This window comes from Aulonocara sp. 'chitande type north' Nkhata Bay, linkage group LG8, assembly GCF_057382095.1.
Source record: "Aulonocara sp. 'chitande type north' Nkhata Bay isolate Kocher_YH1m ecotype deep benthic linkage group LG8, A_spYH_male_GT1.1, whole genome shotgun sequence".
In the NCBI taxonomy this organism is placed as follows: domain Eukaryota; kingdom Metazoa; phylum Chordata; class Actinopteri; order Cichliformes; family Cichlidae; genus Aulonocara; species Aulonocara sp. 'chitande type north' Nkhata Bay.
In genome coordinates, this window is record NC_141351.1 from 16,749,502 (window position 1) to 16,770,807 (window position 21,306).

General features: G+C 38.5%; 1 protein-coding gene across 1 annotated transcript in view; it reads right to left on the reverse strand.

Annotated features, from left to right (window-relative positions):
* The window catches only part of chst15b (carbohydrate (N-acetylgalactosamine 4-sulfate 6-O) sulfotransferase 15b), a 39,374-nt gene extending 18,299 nt beyond the window's left edge, over positions 1–21,075 (reverse strand). Inside the window, exon 1 of the mRNA XM_086303925.1 lies at positions 20,827–21,075. The gene's annotated coding sequence lies outside the window, so the exon portion shown is untranslated. The remainder of the gene's footprint in view (positions 1–20,826) is intronic.
* Between the last annotated feature and the right edge of the window lie 231 nt (positions 21,076–21,306).

Genomic DNA, 21,306 nt, shown 5'->3' on the forward strand with positions numbered 1-21,306 from the left:
AATAAATCAAGATAGAAGGAAGAAAGCAAACATTTATATTCTCTTGTAGTGTTGGTCCTTATATAATCTCCCTATATAGTACCGCCTCTGCCAACAAGTCAAGTTGCACTTTACAGCCATGTAAATCCAAACATACATGTAAAGATGCCTTCAAAGACATGTAATACGTGGGCACCGAATATTAGTTTCACAAATTCAAAATGATGAAAAATCTGGACATTTCTTCCACTTCTGTTCTGAGGCTATGGTGAATAATGGCCAACAGTATGATGATGCACTAAAGTTGACCTTTGAATATAGCTCCAGGGCTCGGTTGTGGGACACAAGCCACTGTACTCCTACTGCCGGTCCCAAGTCTAGATACGTTGGGAGCCTAGTGTCAGGCAGGTCATCTCCTGTGGCGACCTCTAAACAGAGCAGCCAAAATAAAGAGGAGGAAGTAATGTTCACCTTTGAATCTGTGGCTTATAAAGTATTATCAATCATCATTGAATCACATAGATTTTCCAGTGAATATGGCATAAATGAGTTGTCTTTTGTCCTGTCTTCTTCCTGTTAAAAGGGAGTTTTTCCTTCCCACTGTCACCAAATACTTCCTCATAGAGGCTCATTTGACTGTTGGGGTTTGTTCTATATTATTCTAGGGTCTTTACTTTATCATATAAAGTGCCTTCAGGTGACTTGTTGTGATTCGGTGCTTTATAAACAAAAACTAAATTGAACACAATCACACCAAGTGTAACATGTGTGTATTTTATGAGGCTTTTTTTGGGTTACTATGTGCACCAAAATCTAATCAGTTCAGTCCAAGTGAAGGGTTGTTGCAGATGTAAAGAACATTTAGAAGCTATCAACAATATCTCAAATTTATTAGAATGGATGGACTAATGAATGGATGGCAGAGTAATGTACAGTCCCGAAACAATCCCAAAGACATAATGCCTCTAGCCATGGCCATCGACAGCATGGAGGTATAAAAATAGATGAACATAAGTGGAATATGACAATACCATAAAAATGAAATCTACTGCCAGCTTTCCTCTGCGGCAACAGAGCCAGAGAGCTCAATACCATTGCATTGCTCAAGGTGCAGAGAAAAATAAAACATGAAAACAGTATGACAGAGTGGACTGCAAACCCTGCAGTGGAGTCACTTGAGAGACCTTGAGAACAGAACAGCACATTCTGTCCAGAGAGTCCTTCTGGGCAGCTACCCAGAAGTGCTCTCGACAGGCTGATTCCAACTATCCATTGTTATAGTGAAGAAACGGTTTATCATCCAGGGACGATCCTGTCCACACACCATTATAAAGTCATTTCCCTTTTAGGACCACTTACAAAATAAGCAAAAAAACAGAAGAACAGAGGAGACAGCTAATGAGCCTACTTGCCTGCAGACTCCAGGCAACTTCCTGTTGTGGTGTTTTGTACAAAAACAGCTGATAAGTTAACTATAAAAGCCAATAGAAGCTGAAAACGTGAATTTACTGTACGTTCACATCTGTGAAACCATCTGGTCCTTCTTACTGCCTCACCTCTCTTAACATTTCCAAGAGACAGGAAGTTGAATTTGGTTGAAGTCCACCAAAAACACAGGAAGTACTGGCAGGGGAAGAATGTGATAGAAGTAGTAAGATGGAAGAAGAAAGGAATTGTAGTTGCTGTGTCAGCTGAAAAAAAAAAACATTTTTCAACCAGGCCACTCACAATAATTAAAGTTCAGCATGAGGCCACTGCCAGGGTGGTACAGCCATTAAATGCTCTCTGACATGTGACACTGCGGCAAATGCTTGATTGGTCATATTGGAATTGTGATAAATAGCTGCTGGTGACAATGACACTGCCTCCTTCTGTGCTGGGGCTTTTTTATTCTGCCAGGGTGATATAAAGGGACAGAAGCTCTCTTATAATAAATTATGCATGTGTCTCATATTTAAATATTAATTTTCCATTAACATGTTGTCTATAAATCTACAGATGAGTGTTTAAAAAAATAGCAAGGCTTCAAACCTGAAAATGTTGTGTAACATTTTGTTTTCCTGGTTTAACAACCTGCTTCTGCTAAATTGTGTGAGACTGTGGGTTACTGGAAGTAGGACAGTGTGGGTTTTTTCAAACTATACTAATATCCATTAAACCACTGATCTCATTCTCAGAAGCAGTGACATGATGTTTCTTACTAATTTTTCTTAATACGGTATTACACAAAATGTACTGACTCGAGCAGCTACAAACATTTCTCTTGCAATAACTATCTCTTATAACAACATCTTTAAGTTATATTAGGTTTCCATAAACTTTGTTTTCCTATAATTCATCCAAACATATAAGTTGTATATAGAGTTGTTTACATAGGTATTTTTTATAATGCCTGGGAAATGTATAATCTAGTACTTACTTACTGCGTGACTTACTTCGTGACTTACTTACTTAGTAACTTACACTACTTAGTGATATTTATATATTAGCATCCTTAGGGTAACGTTGGAATATTTTTAGTGATTTCTGTTATTGTAACGTGATGTATGCTAATGTATGTTAGGAGTAATACAGTATATGTATTTGGTGTATATTATCTGATGTTTCTTGTATGTATGTACAGACATATCCCTCTTTGACTCGATTTTAACAATTTTCTATTGATTTACATGATCAAAACCTTTGGAGGCATTGATGAAACACATGAATATTGATGAATTCTTTCCTCAGACAACTTTGGCTTTAAAGCCAAACTGATTTCATTTAATTGCTCCTTTATTCAAGAGGTGTCACATGTTTTTAACACCAGATCCCGTTCCGGATACAACACTCCAGGGATTTGTGCCACTTCTTGGGATCTTTTACTTGTTAGGAAAATTTGTAAACCACTACACTATGGAACTACCTAATATGCACATTTATGTATATTAAAAATTGGATTTATAATAGTATACATAAAATTAACACAAATAATTCTTTTTTCTGTTTAGTTCACCCTTCCAATTTTTTTTACTTGCAGTTACTAACCTGAGGCCATTAACTTACTAATACTTATCAGACATCTGTATGCACAAACACATGATAAAGATGAGAAGGAAGAATAAATGACATTACTTTCTGGTTTGTTGAGTATCCCTATGGCATTAGATGAAAGGAACGCCAAGCTCCAACACGTGAAAAATTTACTCGCTTGATGTTATTATGTATTAAACTCCTTATCAGATGTAATTACTCATTATTGAAGATACGTGGGTGTGCAGCCCCATGGACAAGGAGGGCTTGATCAGTGAAGTCCAAAAACAGAAATCAACAAGAAGCACTCGGAAAGCTCAAACGTCCCCCAAGGCGGCTCACTCTCTGGATAGTATTTATGGTCAAGGGAATAGTATTATATTTTGTATGCAAACATTTTGATTTCTTTGTTATTTTTTAAATGTACTTTAAGATGTTTGCATTGCAGTAAAAATCAGATAAACATTATCTGGGACATTATCAATGGATAAGCTTATCCAGGGAAAAGTCTAGGGGTTCCCAGGCCAGCCGATGCAGTTAGGTTCATACATATTTAGACACTGACACAAGTTTTGTTTTGTTACCTGTTTACTAAAACATATTCCAATTATAATTAGATAATGGACATGGGCATAATATGTAGCCTTTCAGCTTTCATTTGAGGGTATCAACATTCAAATTGGATAAAGGGTTTAGGAGTTTCAGCTCCTTAACCCTCTCAAGGCAGGCGTTGCAGATTTGCAACAGTTAGAAGCTAACAACCTGATTACCCCACATACATATTTTATGAGTTTTCTTTTACTCAGAAGTACCACTGCAGGTATTCTTTTGTGCATTAGCAACAAAAACTTAATTTGAGCCTGAGAGGGTTAACATGTGTCGCCCTTAGCTGTCTCCTTTCAATGTGGAGGAGCAGCGACTATACTCAGAGTTCTCTTGGGAGAAATTTACTTTGGACAACTGAGGGAAGCAACTCATATAAGGTACCCCACAATTGCACCTATTACCATTTAGTAATTTGACTGATAATGGCACTAGAGACATTTTTAACCCACTTAGCTTAACAGTTTTGCGCCCTATAGCTTTTGGATTTGACCTCACCATGGCTATGTCCACATATTTTCTATGCAATCTGAGTAAACAACAGTAGAGCTAATATGCTGTTGAGTGTTAGAATCTGTAAAAACAGACGGTGAACCTTTTTACCCATATTAATATATTTTTCTAAAAACAACAATTTAAATGTAATAAATGCTCATAACGTGGCAAAAAGAGAATTATTAGCTTTAACTTTGATGTGTTTATTTGAAAGCAACTGAAAAAGGCTGGTTAGTGCAAATAAAGTGAGAACCAAAGCTATCTACTGAACCATGAAATTACTCCTTAGTATAGTTTGGGATTACAAGACAACACTTGGAAAAGGGGATTGTATTATATTGCATGTCTACAGTGTGCCACAAAGATGTCTGATAATAGAGTGAGCAGGAGCACCCTGACCTGTCAGATATGTCACTCCTTCTCCAGCACCCCCAAAGGTCTGTGGCCCAGTTCAATCATGTAAATTACAAGCACACATAAGAAAAACAAGGAGAAGATCTGTATTCACTGTGGCTTAGAGTGGATTCATTTGTCATATTACCCAAGGAGAAGTCATCCATCACATTCATCCGGATCACACACTCTGTGGCCCAAAAGATCAGAATCTAATCCCCAGGAAGTCAATCTGACCTCAGCCTGACCAATGAGCACACAGGGTCAAATTAACAAACACAACCATCAGCCGCTCTCACCCCCGAGGAGGGTGGTGAGAAACGTGGCCTCTGCCCTGCATTCATAACTGCTTCTCAGCTGGGATCTCAGACAGCTGGAATCCCAGTTCAGCACTTTCCACTATCTTATCTTTTATTCATTATTTTAATTTCAGTGGCAGCACCTTCTGAGGTGAATAAGTGCTTATGATGGCGTCATTAAAAAGCAGAGAAAAACAATGGCTCCTATTTAAATTATTGATTGTGGTAATGGATATGCTGTGAAGAGCTGTTCTGGGCTCCAAACAGAACACAAATGAATGAGGATAAACTAGGCCTGAAAATGATAACAGGGAAAGTGACAGGTCATGTGTCTTATGATGGGAGTATACTTTACATCAAACCCTGAACAAGGGATGATGGTTTTATTTGAAGAGCTCTGTCTTTAACACAATAAACAATTAAGGTGTATGTGTGTGGATAAAATGGTGTTTCAAACTTGAGGGGCATATGCAAAACAGTGCAGCGTTAGCACAGCAGTTTCAAACGAATAATTTATCAGGATGAACTTCGATGTGATGTGTCTGCAACTTATTATCTAACTTTAGAAAATTTATACCCATGTGAGTAAAAATAATTCTGAAGAGATCCTTGTGTGCATTTCAGCATTTTCCCTGCTACTGTTCTTTTTCCCCTTTGTTTTAAGCTTTCTAATACTAATCTTCCAGTCAATTAAATTCAGTTTCTCTGTTCTCTTTTATCAAGTGTTTTATGTCTGTCTATGTTCCTTTATGTTGATTATTCTTCTTATTTTTGTGAAATATTAATCTGTCTTGCTGACAGATTTTGTGATAAAAGAGATCCAGAGATCTTGAATACAGCACTAACTTGTCAGTAAGTTGCATGGAATGGGGAAGAAGATGTCATGAAATACTAGTTTAATTCACAGTGACTGGTTTTTCTGTTTGTGGTGGTAGAGATGAGTTCAAAAGAGTACAAACCCACATAAACTATATTACTTATCCAATTCAATTTAACTCGATTTTAATTATATAGCACCAAATCTGCTTTATATTGTAAGGTAAAGACCCTGCAATAATCGAATTACCCCCCTTGAACAAGCACTTGGTGACAGTGGGAAGTAAAAACTCCCTTTTAACTAGAAGAAAACTCCATCAAAAACATGCTCAGGGAGGGGCAGCCATCTGCCATGACTTCTAAAGTACAGAAGACCATTTTATACCACATGAGGTGCTCTTCTGTATCTTTTAATAGCAAAGAATTTGGGGGACAAATAGCACATTTGAATCACCTGTGAGTCACTCATTTTGCAGATGGACACCAAATTTACCTGATAATTATCCTTCTGCTCTGTAGCCTTGGTGATCTCAGCATAGCGACAATTAATGAGGTAGATCTCAACAGAGATGCTGTCAGAACCCATATTTGTGATACCTTAAAGTACCGTAATTCTGACCACAAAATATTTTCTGTCTATCATAGGTACTGTAAGCAGAATGGGGTAGTATATGGCTACAAGTAGTCTGTTGTATCTTTACATGCTGATGGATGACCACAGGCACAGGGAAAGTTCATAGTATAAAAGATGGACATAGCTACTGTGACGTCAGCCACTGGTTTCCAAAGTCTCATTTCGAGGTCTTGAGAGGCTAAAGCTGTCTGCCAGTACAAATACAGTAACTTGAACCTGAACTCCGATGCATAGATAACCAAGGCATTAAGGTGCAGGGGGATAACTTATTTCCTAAAGGCAGTATGCAAACAATGCTATCATGCTTTTCAGATCAGGGGAGGAAATACTTCCAATTTAGGAAAGCACCAGAAAGTCCAGCATCCAAATCTGTTTGGATTTAAATGGTAAAAACAAATAATTAAAAAGGTGAATGTGCTTCAATTCAACAACTTCATCCAATATTAGTCTGAATGTGTTATCTTTTGAGACAGCTGACATTGCTGTTACAAAATCCCCCACGTTCCATAGGCTTAAATGTTTGCAGTGGTTAATGCTATGCAGTGCACATTTAAGTAGGCAGGATAATCATTTTCTTTTGCTATCAAACTGGGTGTCAAGTTGGGTATCGTGACATCCCTTCGTCTCACGTTGTTTAAAATGAAGGCAAAAGGAATGTGCAGTGTTGTTTTTAGATTATAAGGTGGATGTTACACCTGGGTGGACTGCTCAAGTGAACTCTGTGTGCCTGTTTGAATAACACTGAGTGTAATGAGAGTAGCTGTTAGTGGAGGCTTATGTCTGGAATTTATAATTGCTAGCAAGTTGAATATGCAAGCCATTAACATGTATAGGATATTGTGCACCATCAAAATCACCTGTTTTCTTGGAAGGTAGAGTTTAAACATAAACAGATAATTGTCGAAATTAGCTAGTTTCGGTTATTTATAATTTTCAGCCATTGTAGCAGCTGTAAATGTACCTATCTGTTATTTGATCCCAATATCAAAGTCATTGTCCCCAGTGAGTGAATCCCACCGTCTTTGGTGACACAACAGCACATTGCCATTGCAATTTTAAAGTAAAGTTTTTGTGCTGATATTATTGTCAATTTTTATGTGTATTATACTGTCTGGTAAGGTGTAGGTGATTAAAATAGCAATAATGCAAGTTGAAAATTCAAGCCACAAACCTCTATAACATATCGGACAACATCAGAATCCCAACAACGCACCTGTTTTCTTATAAGTTAGGTTTAAAAAAAGACTACTCACAAACAATGCAAGATAGACATAGAAAGTTTCAAACTTGCAATAACACTTTTGTAAAAACTTCATAGATCTGTACAAGAGATAAAACTACAAACAACTACAAGATGCTAGAACTTGTCCCTTTTACCTAATCTGACCTCTTCTTTCAGACATCCAACTTTTCATTTGTTCAACAATCCACCAACACCTGGTCCTACTCGCCTCCTCGCGCTTTATGAGACCTGACAGGCAAACTCTCTACATGTGGACCAAAGTTCATTCCACTGTTAACCTCCATTCTGACAAGAAACAGACAGAACAGAGGAAAAGGAGTTGGTAATTAATCCAATGGGAATGTTTACCATTTCCAGTGGAATGCCTCTCAACCCACAGAGCGGCATAAAAGATTTTGATCCCTACAGGCTCGCAGAAAAATTCAGGGGAAACTATATTCAGTCAATAACACTTGTATTAAAAAAGAAAATATATGCTGTGGTTAAGACTGTCAAGACTAAATTTAGATGTAAAACAATACTGCAGTTGTATTTTTCCATGCTCAGTGTCTTGCCCAGTGACCCTCTTAACAAACACATCTGTAAATGCTATTTTATACTTTGGAATCACGCTACACTTCAAAAGGGTGAACCACTACTAAAATACGATTTTATGGAGCAGCTGTGCATGCATAAATATATTTAAGGTTTGGTTTACACTCAGTGGAATTTGGTGAGAGTCCAGGTTGAGAAATTAAAGGACCTATGCGAAAATTTTCATCATGTTTTCTTCCCCAAAACAAGGCATGAGCATTGAATGTTTTTAGAAAGCAATTCCAAACTATTGTAGTCTTTGACTGGAGCTGAAACAAATAAAGTGTTGGACAGATAATTATCTAAATTAGATTCGATCTCATTCAAAGTGTATTTTGTTGTTTGTTTATGCAGTAGTGTCACTTGAGCACCACGGGGAATGGGTTTTACATTGCCCTATGTAGGAAACGCATTGAGAGCACAGGTGGAGAGAATTAGAGCCAGGAGGAAGCCACACAGATCTTTCAACCGTGTGGTTTTTGGTTCTGATGGTAGTGTCGTGTTTTTATCTGTTTTTGCACTGTGAATTTGGCTTTCAGTCATTCTCTCAGATTTGTCTGTTTTTTTGTTTTTTAAGAATTAGATGATAAAGTGTTAAAGGTATTGGCCATGGTGGACGTTAGTTTATTTCACCACAGCAGCTTGGAAATTACTTCAAATTGAGTCAAGTGGCCTTTTGGTGCTTGGATCATCACTACAATGACATGGAAACCAATACAAATATTTATGGTAACCCAAGTTTAAGGATCAGAAAATGTTTCCTAACACTCTGATGAAAGCATTGGGAGCAACTTGGCATTCAGTATCTTGGTCAAGGATACTTGACATGCCGAGGTCAAACCATTAATAGATGACCTGCTGTGCTGAACCTCCTGAGCCACAGCCACCCCAATATAAATATATTTAACTAGCAAAAGATTAAATAACAGCATGAGTTCAATGAGTTCCCCTTTTTCCCCAGCTCGATTAAGCAAAGAGGTTTGCATGACTGCCACATGAATGGGAAATATACCTGAAATATTCTTTATTATATATAAATGCATTGTTATATATTTGCATCAGTTTTACATAGCATAAATATTGTATCTGCTTAACCTAAGCTTTTAAGCATATGAGTGCAGCCTTGCCCAGACTCCTTAGAGTGAATCAATGTGTTTTCATCTCACCATGCACATCTGAGACTGGACTATCAATCAATATATCAACTGACATAAACAGATACAGTATATACAGAGTTATTTTATATACACTGTGTATTTTGAGAATGAAAAATTATAAAGTCATTGCTTATTCAGCTTTCAGGGACATAATTTTCCATCTTACCACCTTAAGTGAAAACATTTAACTCTTCATTGCTATCACTATTACCTGAGCTGCTTTGCTGAACAAGATATTCAGTGACATTTGGAAATTACCCACCATTTCTAGCATTATGTACTAAAAGCAACTTTAACATCCCAGGGAAGAAAAAAATATACCTATGAATTAAGTATTCTTACCGTTCCTATTCATTGAATCAGCCCTTTTTTGCAGATCCTTTGATAAGAAAATACTTATTTGGTGATCAGAAAAAAATGTTTCGGCAGTTAACAGATTTATGAGTTTATCTAATTGTTTTTGTTAATGTATTTGAGCACATGATGAAATTAAAACTATCAAACATGCTGTACAAACTGTTAACTTATTTTTTGTTTAAAATTGCAGCTCCCGGTTCAATTCAATTATCTTAATTCTAATGTAATGTTTGATGATTCTTTTGTAATATGTATGATGGTATTTGTCTTAATTTGTAACTGCTGAATAAAAGAAAACTTGTATTTGCCTAAAGGATATATATAAGTATAGTGATGATATGCTGAACTCATTCAAACTCAAGTAACTACGTACTGAATAGTTAAGAAATTAAGATATAATCTAAATAAAACTGAAACTGATATGTTAAGTCAAATTAGTCTTAATAGAAATTTTACATCCAGCTGAGCTCATTCTCCACTCCACTCCAGTTTCCTGCAAATAAACTTGTTTACATGTGAGACTCTGACTAAAACTGGAGGAAATAAAATAAAATCCTGCTGTTTTGAGGACTCCAGAAGCAACTTGACATAATCAGAGAAATGCAGCCTCTCTCTGCAAATACAACTTGGACGCTCTTGATACCCAGCAAGGCGCCATCTCCACTTAGTAAACTGGAGTCAGACAAGTTTTCATCTGCTACTATCTTATGATGAGGAGAAGCACCAAAGGCCATGACGTGTTTAGAGCAGCTTCCTGTTTTATCTGTAATTCATTGATTTCTGAGCAGAATCTCTAGTAGACATATATGGTAAGCCTATGCAATAGTGTTTCACACCTAGTTAGCAGTCAGAGCTTGTCTTGCCAGCTATGAGCATGGTTTGAGTCTTAGCCTATGACTGCCAAGAAAACGTGTGAATTAACAAAATGTAAGCTATTACTAAGTCAGTTGGCTCCCTCACTAGGGAGCAGGTCTGATGTAAACAGTTTTAAGAAGGCTACTCAAGGGCATCCCACCGGATCTATAATAATAAATTGGCCTGTAGGATTTCAGCTTATAAGGTGCTGTGCTTTATTTTCTCCCTGCTACATTATACAAATGACTCAACAGTAACGAAGGCTTGGACAGGCTAAACAGACAGCCAGGCAGGTTAATTTTCCAAATTAAAGGTGAGCATTAAGAGGTCTCCTTTTTAATAGCTAGGATTAATTCCATGGTATATTTTAATTTATAAGGCTGTCACTATGTTTCACCTCTAGCAGAAGGATTACTTACACTGTAATTTGAGTGTCAGGTAAATCACGGTAATACATCTGTCCTGTTCCTCCTAGAAGTAGATTATATATACACAATTCTACCTGCTTGGCCATATCCTGATGAATTGCAGCAGGCTGAGGGATGCTCTAACTACAACAGCACATCCGTCTTGCAAAGTGTAACAATTTCCCTGCTACACCAAAGGTTCATATTGGCAGCAGCTGCAGGCACAGATATAAAACTCCAGCTCCAAATTAACTTGGCAGGGATAATCCCACGAAATGATAGCTAAAGCGATGGAAATAACATTTGTACAAATTCCTTGTGACCCAAGCCACATCTGTGTCCTCACTGCCAAAAATTCACAAAAAAGTAAACAGCCTTACAGGTACGTCTGACACTTTAGCTAAACATTTGGGACCTGTCTGGTAAACGGAACTCGGTGTTGGCCTTTCAGCTAAACCAGACGTGCTGCCAAGTTGCATGTGCATGCTAAGATGCATCCTCTTCTTTGGGTTAAATAAGCCCCCGAGCTGTTGCTGTTGGTACTTCTAATTGCAGCTTTAACCTTGCGTTAAGGTACATTGCAAGTAACACAGAGTAACACACAACCAAAAGCAAAAGCTTTCAGCATAGTGCGGTTATTTTAAAAAATCCCATCTCACAGGTGAGAAATGGCTGGGACACTGAAAGGTTTCCCAGTTGCTCATCAAAAAAAAGAGTAGCCAGGGGTAATTGGGAAATCAACACATCTATCTGTGGTGCTCTATTTTGTTGAGGTGCCCACAGGTCTGTGCTGAGGCCCATTAGAGTGACATCTGGAAGAAAGATACTGGAGTCACACACAGAGAACCACTAATTCTGTCTTTCTACTGCCCTGCAACCCCAAGAAATTCCATGGGAACATACACACACACACATCTATCTATATATAGATATATAGATATATCTATAAATAGAGATAGAGAGATAGTGTGATGGTATGCTGGACTCATCCAAACTCAAGTAATTGCGTACTGAATAGTTAAGAAAGTAAGATATGATCTAATATGTTAAGTCACATTAGTCTTAATAGAAATTGTGGTATATATTTGTCTGTTCTTTAAATTTATATTAATTAAATATTTCACAAACATGAAAAATTTCACAAATATGAAAAAATGAATAATTGATGAGAAGTAGTAGGTTTCACAGTAGTTCCTAATTTTTTCATGAAATGTTTGGATTGCTTGTCACAAAATGAAAGGTCACACTGGACAAGTTTTTCAGCACTAAATAATAGAATGACAAATGTTGAAGATAACAGTTTGACAGGCCTCAAATTGTATTTTTGAAAAAAGGAAGATGATTCCAAACAGCTATTACAGGAAATCGTGAATTATCTCTGGTGTGCAGCCAATCCTTAAGAAAATTTGTAAATTTGCCAAGTGGAGAACAAAAAAATTACAAAAACTATTCTTTTTACAGCAGATGAACGTATAAGTCATGTCCTTAAGAAATAGGAAAAAGATCAGACACAGTATCTGAGAGATAAATCTCACCTTTCAGCTGATCCACTTTACTTTTGGCTAAAGCCTCAGCAGAAATGATTGATCATGAAGCCCGGAGAACCAGGCTTCATGATCTTCCTGAGAGCTTCCTGAAGACTGTTGAAAGAAAACTTGCCAAAAAGAGTTGCTTTTAGGAATAAAGGTGGTCATCCAATAATATTGTGAATATAAATAGTTTAAAATATTTCATATACACATGATTCTTGTGCTTCAATCCTGCTTTGCCCAGCCACTGGTAGGATTTCTTGATATCAGCCATTTTTTCTCTCTGCTTTACTAAGATTCTTTATCACTACTTATTTTAATATCATACTACACATCTAGACCTAGTGGTTTCACAAACCTATGTTGTTCAATTATTTCTCAATTATCTAAATTACATTTTCTTCCTTTTCCAACCCTTTTCAGTTTTTATGTTCTCCTGAGAGATATAAATGTCTCTGCTTTTACTAAACAAAAACAGTTGAAATCACTGAACTTCTTTTTGAATATTTAGTGGAAAACACAATATTAAACCTTGCATTAAATAAATAAGATGTATATCGTGAATGTGGATATTTGCATAATTGCAAATAGTTTTCTCTGCACACATTATCCCTTTGTGCCACAGTCCCATAAATCATACCACTGGCTGCTAAGGGGGGTTGTTCAGCTCGCCAAAATCCATCTACATGGCACAACTGGATACAGATGGTGTGGGAAATAAAAGCCAGTTCAGCTCCCCATGCATCATTAATACAAGCAATGACCCCCAGCTTGGCAGTGTCACGCAACCGTGAGTTGCCAGACTTACTCAGCACCTCAAAGTCCCAGTGAGATGTCTCAGTAGGACAAGGTTTGTTGCGTTATTGAAGAAATTTGAAATTGTTTCTCACAACAGTCATTTCTGCACATTAAAACTCGCATGCTGCTTGAAAACAGGTTGTTTTTCATGTGATTTTTTTTCCTTACCTTTAATTTTTCCCACTTAGCAGTACATGTAGTAGCTTATAATTTTTTTTATTCATTGCTTTAAATTTGCAAGGAACCAGAGACAAACCACTGAATTTTGCATGCAAGTCATTCACTTGATAAAGCAGATGAATGTCTGTCAGCATGGTAGCTTAATCACTGGATGTTCAGCACAATGACAAACAGCCTCAGTCCACCACTTCACACAGACAACATCTTCTGGAGTGGTTGCTCCTCCACCGCCACATAAATCCTCTCCTCTGATTCACTAGTCTCATCAGGAATACATAACATGACTTCATTGGAGGATCCATCTATCACCGGGCACCCTGCATGCACCGTTAGTTTCAAAGTCCAACTCCCACACTAAAACACAGCCAGAATGCAGCCGGATACTGTTTCTAGTACAGATCATTCAGTCATACACCGAAGCCCGCTGTCACTTAGACGCAAGCTTACAAAAACACCAGTCTGTTTATGAAAATTTACAAAGGCAACAAAGGATTTCCTGTGACAGGCGAGAAGCTGAAGACGACATATTTAAGAGCTGACATCTCTTTTGATAGACTGCTTGAATGGCCTAAGACTTTTAAATAGACATAGAGAACAACACAGCTTCTGACAGCCGGTTTGTTTACGGTGACGCAAAGAGCTCTTTTGCATACTAATGAGATACATGTATGTTTCCACTAAAGTCTGCAAGATGTGCAGTCTTCACAGGACATAGAATTAGTTGAATAATAAACCTCTGGCAAATAAATAAAGTCTTCAAATTACTTGTTTTGCTCAAACATTGAAAACACAAAAAAATATTCAGTTTTAAATGAGAGAAAATCTTTGAATACAGAAAATAAAAACAAGGTGGACGTTTTTTGTTTTGTTGACAATATTCTGTTGACATATAGGGAGGGTAAACACTTTACAGATTTTGAGGGTTTCAACTAGAGATGGACCGATCCGATATTATGTATCGGTATTGGTCCGATACTGATGTAAATTACGGATATCGGAGAGAAATAAAAAATGTAATCCGATCCATTAAATATCAAAAAAAGCACCTCACAGAACGCGTCATGTGATAGAGCGGCTGTGTGTATTTGTAGCCTTGCTACCAATCTGGCATTTCATCTCCGAGGAAGTTATCCCAGAGAGAAGTAAAGCAAGTGTGTAAGTTCATCTCTTAATGTTTGTAAAGCATTCCCGTAAGCTTTACAACTGATATATGGAGCGACTGCCTCTCATTCTCTCTCCCTCCCTCTCCTGCTGCTACTTCAATCATGAAACTGATCAATGATCAGCTGATTGGCTTTTCTGTCAAGAGTCCGTCTCTCTTGCTTGTCTATCGCCCACTGCGCGCCAGAAAGAGGAAAGCAGCGGCTGAACAACAGCAGCACGTTTAAGCTTGATAAGCTGTTAGAATTTATTTACTTTCTACACCAGGATCCTTTTCTACGTAGCTGACGGCTGGTAACTGTGCAGGGGCGGTTCTAGCAAAGTTTAGCCAGGGGGGCCGATAGGGCATGAACAGGGAAAAGAGGGCACAAAGACATACTTTTCTTTCTTATTCTCATTTAAAATGTCGAGCTTTTAATAAATAATTATCCAAATCTTACACCCAAAGTTTTAATCTGATGTAAAATGTATAGAAGTCCATTACTGTATATAGTAACTATTAAGTCTAATATACCCTAGTAAGCTATAGTACTTTTTCTTTGGGAAGGTACGATCTGTGCAGTCTGCAGTTCTGTTGAAGAAAGATGTTGATTCTATTTAATTATTCTTGAAAAATAATTTATTTCTGTGCATTTTCTTTCACACTGCATCAAATTAAAGTTGATTACGTCAATTAAGCATCATGAGGTGGAGGGTGGGGTGTTCCCTTTTTTTTTTTTTTTTTGCTGGGAGTTTTAGAGCCCTATTAGTTAGGTTGCTTACTCTTTAAAATACCAGAATAGGGAGAATGGAGTAGGTTTAAGTTTATTAGATTGATCAGTATTGCTGAACTATGAAATATTTTGGGTGCAGTGTATTTTTTGCATACAGGTATAACAGAATAGCTTTAGTGTTTTTTTTTTAACTTGAGTATGAACTTATACAAAAAGGAGCAAGATATTAAAAAAACTGTTTTATTGATTAAAAACACACACTATATCGGATTCATTTCGGTATCGGCAGATATCCAAATTTATGATATCGGTATCGGACATGAAAAAGTGGTATTGTGCCATCTCTAGTTTCAACACTGACCAGAAATCTCTTAGCCAAGTGGGTATCTAACCCACAAAGATTAGTTTTCAAAACAAAACTGCTCTGCGGCCGTGGGCACAGTTTATGAATGCACATTGCAGGAAGACAGGTATTATAGGGTTTTTCCACTGTGGTGGGTTTAGTCACACCAAACTATGCCATGAGCGACTGAGAGCAACTGAGTCGCCCTGGCTCTGTGCAACTTTTCACCTTGATGTGTTGTGGTGTGACAGTGGAAAACAACAGCAAGGACCAAGACACGTGCCGACCTTTTCATCTCGCTATGGCTGCTTCTTTTCATACGATTCTCCCACGCAAAACTCCGTAACTGACCAAACAGTACAGAATCTGTACAACGCTGCATTTCTAATAATGCCTTCACAGCAACCTTTTAAAGGAAAACATGGATGTGTCAGTATGCGTCAACAGTAGCACAACGGGGCTCCAATGACACTGAAAATCTCTAATAGGAAAAATGACACAGATATCTAAAATTGAAAAAGCAGAACTGAAACTATTTAAGCAAGAGGTGAATACTAAATATGGACATTTTCAAAAATGTAAGTTTCTCTCTAATCCTCAGAGCAGACTCATAGACCCTGAGGACACAGCTTAACTGAAAAGACGTCATGTTGTGGGAGTGGGAGGGGTTTGTATTGCTGAGGGTTGATTACATACTGAATCTACAGCATGCAACATGCAGCCAGTGCTGAAGAAAACAAAGGTTTCGTAAAAAGCCTGAAAGGAAGGTGAAAACTTGACAGATTTTTTTTTCATATTTCGATATGTCTAATGATCGGTGCACCAGTGAAAACTTGATATAAAGCATCCTGCAGCAGTGGTTGAATTTTTATTTCAAAGAAACAAGACACAGGTCAGATGCTTCACTTGTGAAACACAGTTGTGCTACAGGATGGAAAAAGGCCATGTAAGAGAACAAAATGGGTGCCAGTTATCAGAGCAGGGCTGGAATGCATGAGTCACTGAGAAAAAGAAAGCTGTGTTCAATATCAAAAGCACTGATCTGTGGTGTGGTGTGAGGTACAATTTTGAGGAAGCCAAGTGAGACAGTAACCCTAAACCACACGATTGCATTTTACACAAAACATGCAGATACAGGATGTGCAGAGAGTATGCAACATACCCGATGCTGACGTTTACCGACATGCAGTGTGCTCTCTTTCCCAGTGCAATCAGGGCACCTTTGCTTACAAACCCTGTTTTACTTGCCTGATGTACAATGATACTGTCCATGCTTCCTTATCATTTAAAGCTAGATCAAATGTTCAGGGCCCAGCATAACAGACTGAGAACACAAACAAGCCTGCACAAGCTGTAAACAGCCACAATCTCTCCAGCATTGAGAAGTACAGTGCTTCAGTGCATTTTACAGACGAGTCCTCAGTGATGAGTGAGAAAGATAACAGGAGGGGAGAAGAATTACTGAAACTGTTGGACAGATTGTTTTTTTCTTTAAATAACTACTAAAATCTGAACAGAAGGGGGGGTAGTTGGCTTCCCTTGACCACCAGGGAAAAAATGCCACAGGGTCTGATCAGAGGCTTTTGGGATGAAACAGAGCTGCTCTGGGACACACTGTTGCCCCATCTGGTGCAAAATGTCCCAAACGAGTTCTCACTGAAAACAAAGAAATGTGGGGCAAAAGGAAGCTGGCAGGAAGACAGACCATGCACCAGTGTTCATTAATACTTCCGCTTTCTAGTTCATTTTGATAAATTATGACACCACCAGCAGAATATGAAAACGTTTCAAGATTTATGGGCTGGATTACCCGGTGAAAATTACACCTAAATTAAAACTGCATGAATAAACAAACGCACCGACGTGGCAAATGCATGTGACACTAAATGCACAATGGCACGATTCACATGAAAGTCTTCACTTCTCTCTGCTAATAAAAGCTGCCCCACTGCACAAAACACTTGGGTTCATCTTGTGCACTTGCACTAATCCGGTGTGTAATTCATCCTTCGTCCAAACATTGGGATACGTTTCATCACTGTCAGTGTCTAATGACTTTAAATCCATGACTCTGAAAAGACCACAGCCCTTTGCATATTTTCTTTTAAATTCTCTATGGTAATTGTAATGGTAAAGGTCACTTAAATTGAATTCCTATAGAATGCATCTGCTGTGTCTATTGCATCCCCTTCTCCTGAGAAAATTCCAACAAAGATAGGTTAGCATTTCTTCTTTATCAAACTCACAATATATAACAGCCTATAGCTTGGGTGTAGTTTATAAAACTACATCCTTGGAAATATACTTAAAGTTAGCCTTTGTCATTTGCTCAACAGAATGCTTGATTTTGAATACATAAGAAAATGCATTAGGAAAAACAAACCCTGCTTAAACAGCTTTAGCTTGTTATTTACATCCCTGTGATCTATACAAATCTCATATCAACTTAAATGAATTCGGGCCCTTTTGAAAGATTCTTGGTGAAAGTAGAGGCACTTGGAGCCAGGCAATTATTCATGGACTAAACGGTGGGTTGAAAAACAAAGGAAAACGCACAACTCACCACTGCAATGAACAAAGATAGGTCTAAAAAAGAGAGCTGCAAAGTTCAGTACAAGCAGCTTCCACTTCATAACCAGCAGAAAAATCATTTACATCAAGTCTGAGCCATCGATTTTGTAAATGAGATATAGACACGTAACGGTTTGGAGATGACAAATTTTAAGCCGCAAGTTTGTTTTTTTTATCATAAGTTCTGCATTTTGGCCATTGACATCGCTTCCACTCCTTGCTCAGATGTCATGGGCGGGAAGTGGAAGTGAATCTTTACCCATTACGAGGAGTCACTTGTCAGTCATTTATTGGGTAACAACTTGTCATAGTCATTTTCTGCTTATCATGTGTTTTACGTCAATTTAAACCTTTTCTTGGAAAATAATTATAGTGCTGCAATAACCCTTAGGGAGTGAGAACGTGTTGGCAATAAATATGGCTTGAAACTTGTAAATAAGGCCAAAAATAAAGAAATGTATACAAAAGAAAAGTATACTGAGGTCATAAATCGGGAGAGAAGTAGGGTTATTTTCTCTTAAAGTTCTCTCTTCTTGGCTTCTGCTGATCTGCTCATGCATTCCCCATCGTTTTTCAGAAACCGAGGAATCTTTTACATACAGACTGTGATCTGCTTAGCAATAAGATGATCGCCACGTCATATTTATATGCATTTTTCTGCCGACGTGATGTTTCACATCAAAACTGATCTTATCCTTTCTGTGAAAGAAGCGTGATCATCTTCAGCACCGGAGAAAAACCAGTGTTTGAAGCTGTTAATCCCGCTGTGCTCACATTTACACGTAATCAAAGCCTCATTGAAAAAAATCTTTCTCCTCATACTTGACAGAAATATTATTCATTCATAGCTCTGCTTCTTCAAGATGCGAAATGAATGCCTCATCAGCCCAGTATGAAGAGAGACGTTGACGCTACACCAGTCAGAAGTTTGATATGATAGATCAACTTGGGCTGGCCAGAGTAATTCATCAAAGTGCTTCAGTCACTCCAGAAATCTGTTGTGGGTAGAAATCTTTAAAAAAGAGCTTGAACAAAAACAGTGAGGCTGCTAGAGGCCACGCACGCTACCCTCAGTCGAGGCATTTAAATCATTTTAATCATCCATCCCACTCACTGTATAATAATATACTGCAGTGAGAAAGAGAATCCCCACCACACTTACGCCTACGACTCGCCTTCCCACATAGACTGTGTCAACTTACAAACAGCTACACATCCTGTCACAGACACACACACACACACACTGTATATATCCTGCCGCGCCAATGTAAACAACATGACATGATATATAAGCTTTAAAAATAAGTGTTCTTTATGGATGATAGCAATTATTAATTTCATCACGGGTTGTTCTTTAATTTATTTTTTGAATGAGTGCTTAGTAGTTCATGATATGTAATTTAAAAAAAGATGACGTCTTCACATTGCTTGCACAGTTAACTGCCCTTAAATCCCACAAATATGAGATGTATGGTGACACAAATCATTTAAGTTGATGGTCGCTATAGGATGCGTGGCATTTCTGCTTGATAAATGTCTCAGCTCTTTAAACACTTCATTAATTCCCTGGCATTCATCTAATCAATGAACTGCTCCAGCCAGCACTAGTGCTCTTGACAGATTTCCCATCACCTCTGCATTGTCCTGCTACTTAAGTTCTCTTTCGCCGATTAAGTTCTCTCAGCGTTTGAGACCACTGCAGCCACTTTGCTACCTGTGCTCAATTAAAAGCTCAATTACAGTAATTAAAATCCCTTGTAGTAGCTACTGTGCACATTAACTTAACCAAGCCGAAAGTTAAGGGGGAAGGAGGTTAAAGTGAGGTGATTCACACCGAGGGGCATGTGTCAGCCACTAACCAAGCACATCACATGACTCCATAAAGCACCAGCATATTCTAATTTAAATGTCTACCTCCTGCAAATTCTTTCAGGCAGTTAAAGATAAATGTGCAGGTGTTTTCAGATCCTGCTTGACTGTGAGGTGCGCCTTTACGCGCAATCGCAAAAAGATGCCGTCTCACTCCCAAACACCCCCCGGTCAGGCTGGCTTCGCGGCAGGCATCAGTGGTCGGTCTGGTGTTGTTGGACAAAGAGAGGACCGCTCCGTCCCTCCAGAGGCTTCCCCTGCTCTCATTGGTCAGCAGGAAACCTTTTGTTTGGTCTCTCACGGTTGAAAATCCTGCATCTCATGAATGGAAGCCACATTTTCTCGCAGGAAATGTAACCAAAGACCTCGCTGTGGTTACTTTGGAATAAAAGAGACCGCTTCACTGATTGCGACTCGAATAAGATTTCCTCGATAGTTTTGCGAATGATCTCCACGATGTTCGCCCACGATTGGCGCTCTTTTCGGTAACTCTCAGGAGCGGCGGCTCTCTCCGCCGCTTTAAAATGAGTCAAATCTTGGGTTTGATTAGAATACATAGTGACCTATTCATTCCCTTTAGGGAGAGCGGGCGCCTCTGCGCTGAAAGGAGTCCGTTATACTTATGATGTCTCCGTAGCTATACACTGTGCGCGCACAGTCAAATCAGCCATAAACTTTTCCATTTCTGCACCCGCTCCCTTCAGACACACAGCCAGAGAAGCGAGTGCATAAACTATTTTGAACTGGCGCAGACAACAGGTTTCACAGCAGAAAACTGATGTTAAAAAGGTTAAACAGCCGTGAAAATACAGCAGGCTGCTGTGTGAAATAAAACCTACCATGAGTTTATTTGTGCCGGCAGCGCTCGCACGTCCGGTCGGATCAAACAACTTCTCATAGCCGGCTCATATTCCCTGGTCAGTGGTCACGAGATTTAAAGGCATTTGTAAATCCATGCAATTGTTCTGTTTTCTTCTTCTGCGTCTTTCCTTCACGGGCGGTTACATGAGAACAAGTTAAAGCATGCGAGCCAGGCTGTGTGACAGTCTTTCTTTCGCTTCTGCCTCTCGCTCAGGCTCCCAACGCGAACAGTGGGAGTCAGTCTCTCTCTCTCTCTCTCTCTCTCTCTCTCTCTCTCTCTCTCTCAGTCTCTCTCTGGTGTTGTGTGATGCTTGGGTGAGAGGTCAAACGGATGACACGCGGGTTTCCTAAGAAGAAATGTAGAAATCAGTTCTAACTGTGGAGTCTGGGACCTTAAGCAAAAATTCACAGAAAGGGAGCGATGACCCTGCAAAGAGTCATCACTATTGTGTTATAAA